At 45.7% G+C, this 8,527-nt stretch overlaps 1 long non-coding RNA gene across 1 annotated transcript; it reads right to left on the bottom strand.

Annotated features, from left to right (window-relative positions):
• Window positions 1-329: 329 nt before the first annotated feature.
• LOC148162296 (uncharacterized) lies at window positions 330-5,943 on the bottom strand. Its single transcript, XR_015766960.1, has 6 exons — window positions 5,780-5,943; window positions 3,802-3,903; window positions 3,569-3,702; window positions 2,250-2,320; window positions 1,108-1,175; window positions 330-457 (listed from the first exon to the last, which is right to left on the bottom strand). It is a non-coding gene; the product is annotated as an uncharacterized LOC148162296 (long non-coding RNA).
• Window positions 5,944-8,527: the final 2,584 nt, after the last annotated feature.

Genomic DNA, 8,527 nt, shown 5'->3' with positions numbered 1-8,527 from the left:
TAAGCAAACCTCCAGGTGTAGCTCCGGTCGGAGAGGAATATGGTGTCCTAGGTGGTGTGCACTGTGCGGATGAGGTTTACCTTTGGAAATTTGCCACTTGTATTGATCTGTGTATGTGGGAAATGTCTTCCGGTGAAACACATGCAATCACACACCCACATGCACAATCCCATCCCATCGACTCACAGAAACAACCCCCAACCCTCATACACACCAGCCACACCACCTAAGTGACCTACTTGCTTCCAGGGACTGTAGAACAGGGCCATAGGTTTCTACAGGACAATCAGTTTTTCTCACTCAACCCCAGCCTCCATTCCCAGCAGGAGCCCAGAATCAGCGAAGCTCTCCAGACCAAAGAGGAGGAGAAAGCCCCACTTTGTGCATCAGCTAGATTTGTCCTCAAGAATTGACTGATCTTAGAATATGTACTTGGACCATTTCCGGTTGCCTCCTCCTACAGTTAGAGAAAAGGAAACACTGTAAGGATCACATCATCCTGTGCGAACCGTTGGCACACATCTTTTGTTCTCTTGGTGATGTGAGCAAGCTAGATGGGATACATCATTGAGTTTATGATCAAAAAACTAATAAAATCACCTGCAAAAAAGGCTCCACCTTTGAATGTCAGATCTCACAAGTCCATTTTAATCAGCAAATACAAAGTTATTTTCCACAGACAAGATTGTCTCCTGGAAAATGCCCGCTATCATACATTGTGTAACTAATTGGTGGTGAGGTTTGTTTTAATGCCCCTCTAAATACGGGTCAGTTAGTAGTATAAACTCACAGGAAACTCTCAATGCCGAGGACATTGTATATATCCTCTGGAATGTACATGCTCAGTTGTTCAAGGAAATAGAAATAAAACAATGGTTGTATTTCAGACACAGAAAATGACTTTACCATAGGACCTGAGTGTCTCAGTTGTTTAAGCGTGTGACTTCAGCTCAGGTCATGATCCCAGGGAACTGGGATGGATCCCCGTGCTCAACGGGGAGCCAGCTTCTCCCTCTCCCTCTGCTACTCACCCTGCCTCCTCTCTCTCTCTCTCTCTCTCTCTCTCTCTCTCTCATAAAAATACAAACTTAAAAAAAATGACTTTACCTGAGGGAGAGTCACAGTTTCTTCCTCTGCCTTCGAACTGAGTCTTTCAATCATGCCCTCGGGAGCAGCTAGGAGGATACAGAGGCACTGTGAGGACACTGGTGTGGCTGCTCAAGAACTAGTAAGGGAGTGTGGGTGGATGGGGACAGGAGGCGAGTGTGTGCTTGTGGTTCCCAGCTTGGCTCTCCATGGAGGAGGTCAAGGGTTTGGATCATTCATCTCCGTACCATCCCCATCTCAGGAAAGGAAAGGGAAACCTCCTCTAGGTACAGCTGTGGTGATGGAGGGAATGAGTATGTAAAGTGTGCCACGGTGTTTTGAGTGTTTCAGAAGGGTGACAGTCTTATTATGATGGAAGTGTGAGAAATACCTCCTGAAATTGCACACATCTACATTAACAATCATAACACATAGACACACACACCCACAGACACACACATGCGCGTGTGCGCCCTTCAACGCACATGCACACAAGTCATACCTTCTATATGCCATAGTTCTTCCAGGCCCTGTACAACGCGATCACAGTGCCTTACTGGACAGTCGCTCTCAAACTACCCCAACCCTCATTCCCTGGGGGAACCCCAAATCAGGTTGCAAACTTCTTTTTACCCTAGACTTCACCACAAAGAGTGATACTCTTAAATACGTACAGTTTTTGTTTCTCGCCGCATCCAGCTGTGATTGGAGAAAATAAAACACTATGAGGATCACACCATCCTGTACACTGTTCTCACAGCTCTTTTGTTTGGTGCAAGGACTTCAGGTAATTGGATGGGATACAATGGTTGAGCCAGGGTCCCCCCACCCAAGTGAAAGAGGACATATATAGTGATGCTTGAGCCCTTCATGGCAGACCTCTGAAGTCCATTCTGGTCAACAGAGAGAAAATTCTTTTCCAAGGCGAACCATTTTCAGCTGAAAAGGTGTTTAATCCCATACAGTTTGTAACAGGCTGTCCTCCTTCGTCACCCGTTTTGTGTCCACTGTCAGTTCATAACAGACTTTCACTCAGCATTCCTCCAACAAAGGAGACTGCTTTATCATCTCTAAGGTGTAGTGCCGGATTTTCATCCTGCACTGATGGAAGAGGAAATCAAGGAAGGGACGTTTCTAGCTCAGAGAAAGAGAGGTGAGCTTACATCAGGGACAGGTGGGGCCCCTTCCTCTGTCCTGTCCCTGGGAAGGTCGTCGGTCTGGCACTCCTCAGGATCTAGGAGAACACAGAGTAGCTGTCAGGGTATTGGTTGCACTACACAGGAATGACTCAGGGAGTTTTCCCTGATGTGGACACGGGGCCACAGTGAATGTATGTGATCGGTGACCAAGCCAGGCACATTCCCACTTCTTCCCCCGTCACGGGACCACGTCAGCTTTCATCCCGGCATTTATGCTGTGACGGGATCTGTCCTCTATTGCCTCGGAGTATTAGTTTTTTATGGGATGGAATCTATATAGTGTTTATGCTTTTATTAATAAGTGTTACTCAACAACACTATTTACATGCGTAAGGCTTTGAAGTCAGCACTACCATCTATATCCAAAGCATTTCCATCCGAAGTAACATCTGTACCCATGAAAAATGGCTGCACCCCACCCGTTCCCCCCTCCGTCCTACTTTCTACGTTCTGGGTTTACCAATTTCCCTACTATCGTTTCCTCAAAGAGTGGGATCGTGTAACACATGTCTTTCTGTGCGTGCCTTCTTTCAAAAAGCATCTTAGTTCTTCAAGGCCCATCCATTTCGTAGAATATTGAATACTTTAGTTTTTTCATATGGCTGAATAGCATTCCATTATGTGTACGTATTCCATTCCCTCACAGGATGGATTTGTGGGTTGTGTGTGTCTATGGCTACTGGCAATACTGCTGTCTCGAACGTTGGTGCACAGATTTCTGTCTGTCACCGGAACAGGAATACTTGACATTACGCATTTGCCAAACGTGTAGAACGGTAAACACAAATAATGTATTTTAATGTAAACTGTGGACTCTAGTTCTTAAAAAGTTTGAGGTTGTTTCGTTAATTGTAAGGTATATTGTACACACATGTAAGATGTGGTTAATGGAGGGAAGTGGAGGGGTAGGATATGGGAACTTCCTGTCTTATCTATTCCAATTTTATGTTAATCTAAACCGGTTCAAACCATGGTTGCCTAGTTACCAAAAATCGAGAAACAGAGTTTCATGGAGAGATCTGTATTGACTTGTGTTCAAAAAATAGCTAAGGTCCATACATTCAGCTAGTTGACAGTTTTTTCCTATGACACATGGATCCAGTTTCAGGGAGAAATTCATCTTGACTTCTATAGTTAATGGTGATGGACTTAATATATTTAAATATGTGTATATGAAATAATAAGAAAATTGTCTCAGCATTTTTATATTCTTCTGTTATGCCTATGCTACTGAATAAAAGAATTATTTCTAAATCAACTTAATGAGTAAATTTCCACAGTACCTTCCATGGTGTCCCCAATATGGAAGACCTGGTTTTGGAGGGAGAAGCGGACACTTTTCTTTTTTTTTTTTTGGAAGACGCCGAAGTGGTTGTGGAGGGCTCCACAACTTCCTTCCCTCCTTCCACACAGAGTCCTGGGAAATGCATAGAAATAGAGAGCATTGTTGGCATCTTGCCATCGGGGCAGGAGTCATAATTTACTCCTAGTTCAACCTTCTGCTCCCCCTACTCACCAACTGTCTAGCAGACATTTGTCCTTCAACGTTGTACTTAGGAAGATGTTGCAGGGCGGTGTGTCCTGACGTCCCCCAACAGACAGGTTTTGTGGTCAACTACTGTGAGGTAGCAGGGACGTGAAAGAAAGGCAACAAAAGCACAGTGACCATGGCTGATGGCCTGGATTCACATCCCATTTAGAAGGTCCCCATACCTGAGAGAGTTACCGAGAGCCCTCTGTGTCTCAGTTTCCTGCTCTGAAATGTGGAAATATTCATACCTCCTATTCATCAGTGTGCTGTTGTAAATGCTAAAAGTGATTTCCTCCAAGTAGAGCCTCGCACATAGTAAAGGACTGATGCTTCACAATTGCTCTGGAGGTATTCAGGTTCTGATTTCCTATAGAATGAGCTAGACACCTGGTAGTGGGTGAATCCAGACATGGGACTCGGATGACTCCACTGCATGGGAGGTTGGAAGCTCAGTCTTTGTCCTTCACCTGGGAATGAAGCTTTACAGCTCTCAGAGAAAGTGTATCATCCCCTCTTGTTATCCCCGCACCAGCAGCATTGGAGCGGAAAATATGGGGTGGCTAACCCATATTTTATAGTGGAGGGCCCTAAAAAGGTAGGGAGATGAAGTGACTGTCTCTGGTGAGTGATAGATCCGGCACAGGAATGTAGTTGTTTCCCTGGGGAGAGAGATCCTGAGGACCTGACACTGGCCCAGGGCCCCCGAGGAAATGTCCTGAACCCCTGAACCAAGAGCTGCCCTCACTTTCTCAAATCCACCTGTGCCCTGCAGGAGGTGTCTGTGCCACAAGAACAATTTCAATCCCAATTCACCTCTGCGTTAGGGTTCTGGTCATGAGATATGCTGGAGGTTCTTCCAGTTGAGCCTCAGTGAAGCATCAGAGAAGTGCAGTTTGGCCACTTTCCCCCATTTTTTTGCAATGTCAGCTCAGTCCCCCAGGTTCTTCCCAAAGGGCAGTTGACCACCCACTGTGACGGGCGCTTTGCTTGGCTCCCAGGATGATTCAAAATCCAGGCCATTCCAAACCACCTGTCACACTGTGACCCTACCAGGAATTCGCTTGCCTTCAGCTCACCAATCCCCAGCAGCAATTCACGGGAATTATCGTGGAAGTGGCCATCCAGGCTGGAGATGTTTGCTTTAAGGAAGTCAGTCTCTGATGCTGAATGTCTTACTGTTGATCTAAGGAATGGTCTGAGTGGCCTGAACTAAAATGAGGCTACACTGGCTGGAATGAGTTCCTCCCTACTCCTTCCTACCTCCCCCACTTGCAGTCTCTACTCTCACGTCTCTTTGTCCTTTCTCAACAGTCTAGGGTTAGGGGACAGTCTCCTGTCTCCTCTTAGAGAGTCCCCTCCATACACACGGCCTTGAAAATCCACCCCAGGACTATCTTTGAAGGGAGACAGCCCATTACTCAGCTGCTAAATGTTCATTCCACCTACCCGATCGCACAGTCCCTTCTCGTTCTCTCCCAGGCATCATCTAGACAGCCAATGAACCCTTCCCCATCAACCCATGAAAATACCAAAAGATATTCCAGTTTCTCTCCTTCTAAAAATGTCTGGATTTAGACTGCTCACAGTTGCTTCCAGATTTTGTCGTCCACCTTAAGAAGAGGTGACTTGTAATTCCTTTCCCTATAATGTGTTCTTGGATGGCATCAAGATTCTCCTGATCCAATGAGAGCAGTGTGGTGTGTTCCCTGTGTGCGTTCTCGGTATGACTATGTACGAAACTGGCATTCAGAAATAGTACAGTTTTCTGGATTTAGAAGGTATTTAAGGAAGCCAGCTTCATCGAACAATCAAAAGTAACTAATCCAGAACACCTAGAATATTCATCTATCAGTGTGGACAAATTGGAAGGTGGCCATGAACAGAAAAAAAAGGAAACAAATTTCTCTAGAAGTGAGGCAGCCAACTTGAGAGAAGAGAATTCAGAAAATCCATATGAACATACCTGTAGAACAGCAATTCAGGTTGCCCATCGTGGGAAACTTCACCCCTGTTACCAAACTGCAAGGGCTCGGCTCACAGAGTGACAGTTGAAATGGAAGTTGAAATGGTTGCATCATCAGTCACCATGGCGATGGGTTGGTTATGATAGAACTTTCAGAGTGCAGACAGCTCTGCACACTGTGGGTTGATGGAGGGAAGTGGGTCCGGGTTGGGCAGATGGACGATGGGTATAAAAGAGGGCACTTGTTGTGATCACCACTGAGTGCTATTTATAAGTGATGAAGCACTGAATTCTACTCCAGAAACCAATACTGCACTGTATTTTACATGAACTAAAAAAAAAAAAAAAAAAAAGGATGCCCCGGGAGGGGCCACATAAAGACTTAAATATTCATTTTATATCTGCCATTCTATAAATCTTTTATTTAAAAAAACCTTGTTTAAAAACGTCTTTCCTGGCTAGGCAGAGCAAGATGGAAGAGGAGTAGGAGACCTGGATTTCGTCTGGTCTCAGGAATTCGGCTGGATAGGGATCAAACCATTCTGATCACCTACAAACTCAACAGGAGATTGAAGAAAAGAATAGCAACAACTCTCTGAAAAGAAAAGCGACCACTTTCTGGAAGGTAGGACATGCGGAGAAGTGAATCCGAGGCGATATTCGGGAGGATAGACGGCGGGGGAGGGGGCCTCCCGTCAGCTGCTTCTGGCAAGTGATAGAGCCGCGGAGCACAAAATCCGAACTTTTAGAAGTTGGCTCCACTGAGGAACGTTGCTCCAGTGACTAGGCTGGGAGTGGAACCCTCATGGGACAGTGTGGTCTCAGGACCCTCAGGGTCACAGAAAGACTGGGGGTGCCTGAGTGCGGCAGAGCTCCCAGGTATCGGAACGGGGAAGACAGCTGCAGAGACGGAGCCGAGGTGCAGGCTCTCACCTCGGGGTTGCCATAAACCGTGATCCACGGCAGTCAGGCCACTGCTCCTCTAGCAGGGACCCAACAAGTGGTAGATCCCGGGAGACTCCCCTTCCTCCCCTGGGAGGAGCAGCGCGGGCACACACCGCATGAAACTGCTGGGTTTGGAGACTCCACACAGAGTCGGGTGCCAAAGATAGAAACGCTCGGTCACAGGCTGGGTGAGCACGGAGTGCGGCCGGAGACCGGGGACACGGGAGTGACTGACTGCTTTTCTCTGGGGGCGCACTGAGGAGCGGGGCCCCGAGTTCCCAGGTCCTCCAGGCGGGGATTGGGAGGCCACCATTTTCACTCTCGTCCTCCAAAGCTGTACAGAAAGCTTGCAGGGCACAAAAGCTCCCATGATCAAACCAAGAATTGCAGCCAAGAATTCTATATCCAGCTAGGCTGTCATTAAAAATTGAAGGAGAGATAAAAAGCTTCCAGGACAAACAAAAACTAAAGGAATTTGCACACACGAAACCAGCCCTACAAGAAATATTGAAAGGGGTCCTCTAAGCAAAGAGAACCTAAAAGCAGCATAGACCAGAAAGGAACACAGACAATATACAGGAACAGTCACCTTACAAACAATACAGTGGCACTAAATTCATAACTTTCAATAGTTACCCTGAAAGTAAATGGGCTAAATGCCCCAATCAAAAGACACAGGCTATCAGAATGGATTAAAAAACAAGACCCATCAATATGCTGTCTGCAAGAGACTCATTTTAGACCCAAAGACACCCCCAGATTGAAAGTGAGGCGGGGGGAAACCATTTCCCATGCTAAAGGACACCAAAAGAAAGCTGGGGTAGCAATCCTTATATCAGACAAATTAGATTTTTTTTAAAGATTTTATTTATTTATTTGACAGAGGGAGAGACAGCGAGAGAAGGAACACAAGCAGGGGAGAGGGTCAGAGGGAGAAGCAGTCTACTCGCCGAGCAGGGAGCCCGATGTGGGACTCGATCCCAGGACCCTGGGATCATGACCTGTGCCGAAGGCAGATGCTTAATGACTGAGCCACCCAGGTGCCCGATGAATTAGATTTTAAAACAAAGACTGGAATAAGAGATGAGGAAGGACATTATATCCTACTAAAAGGGTCTATCCAACAAGAAGATCTAACAATTGTAAATATCTATGCCCCTAACATGGGAGCAGCCGATTATATAAGGCAATTAATAACAAAAGCAAAGAAACACTTTGACAACAATAGAATAATAGTGGGGACTTTAACACCCCCCTGACGGAAATGGACAGATCATCTAAGCAAAAGACCAACAAGGAAATAAAGACTTTAAATGACACACTGGACCCAATGGACATCACAGACAGATTCAGAACATTCCATCCCAAAGAACGGAATACACATTCTTCTCTAGTGCCCATGGAACATTCTCCAGAATTGATCACATCCTAGGTCACAAATCAGGTCTCAACTGGTACCAAAAGATTGGGATTATTCCCTGCATATTTTCAGACCACAGTGTTTGAAACTAGAACTCAATCACAAGAGGAAAGTCGGAAAGAACTCAAATACATGGAGGCTAAAGACCATCCTACTAAAGAACGAATGGGTCAACCAGGAAATTAAAGAAGAATTAAAAAAATTCATGGAAACCAATGCAAATGAAAACACAACTGTCCAAAATCTTTGGGATACAGCAAAGACAGTCCTGAGAGGAAAGTATATAGCAATACAAGCCTTTCTCAAGAAACAAGAAAGGTCTCAAATACACAACCTAACCCTACACCTAAAGGAGCTGGAGAAAGAACAGCAAATAAAGCCTA

This window comes from Eumetopias jubatus, unplaced genomic scaffold (assembly GCF_037043125.1).
Source record: "Eumetopias jubatus isolate StellerSeaLion01/CBP00866 unplaced genomic scaffold, mEumJub1_p1.0 scaffold_16, whole genome shotgun sequence".
Taxonomy (NCBI): domain Eukaryota; kingdom Metazoa; phylum Chordata; class Mammalia; order Carnivora; family Otariidae; genus Eumetopias; species Eumetopias jubatus.
Note: the sequence above shows the minus strand (reverse complement) of the source record. Positions and strands in the feature narration are given on the sequence as shown.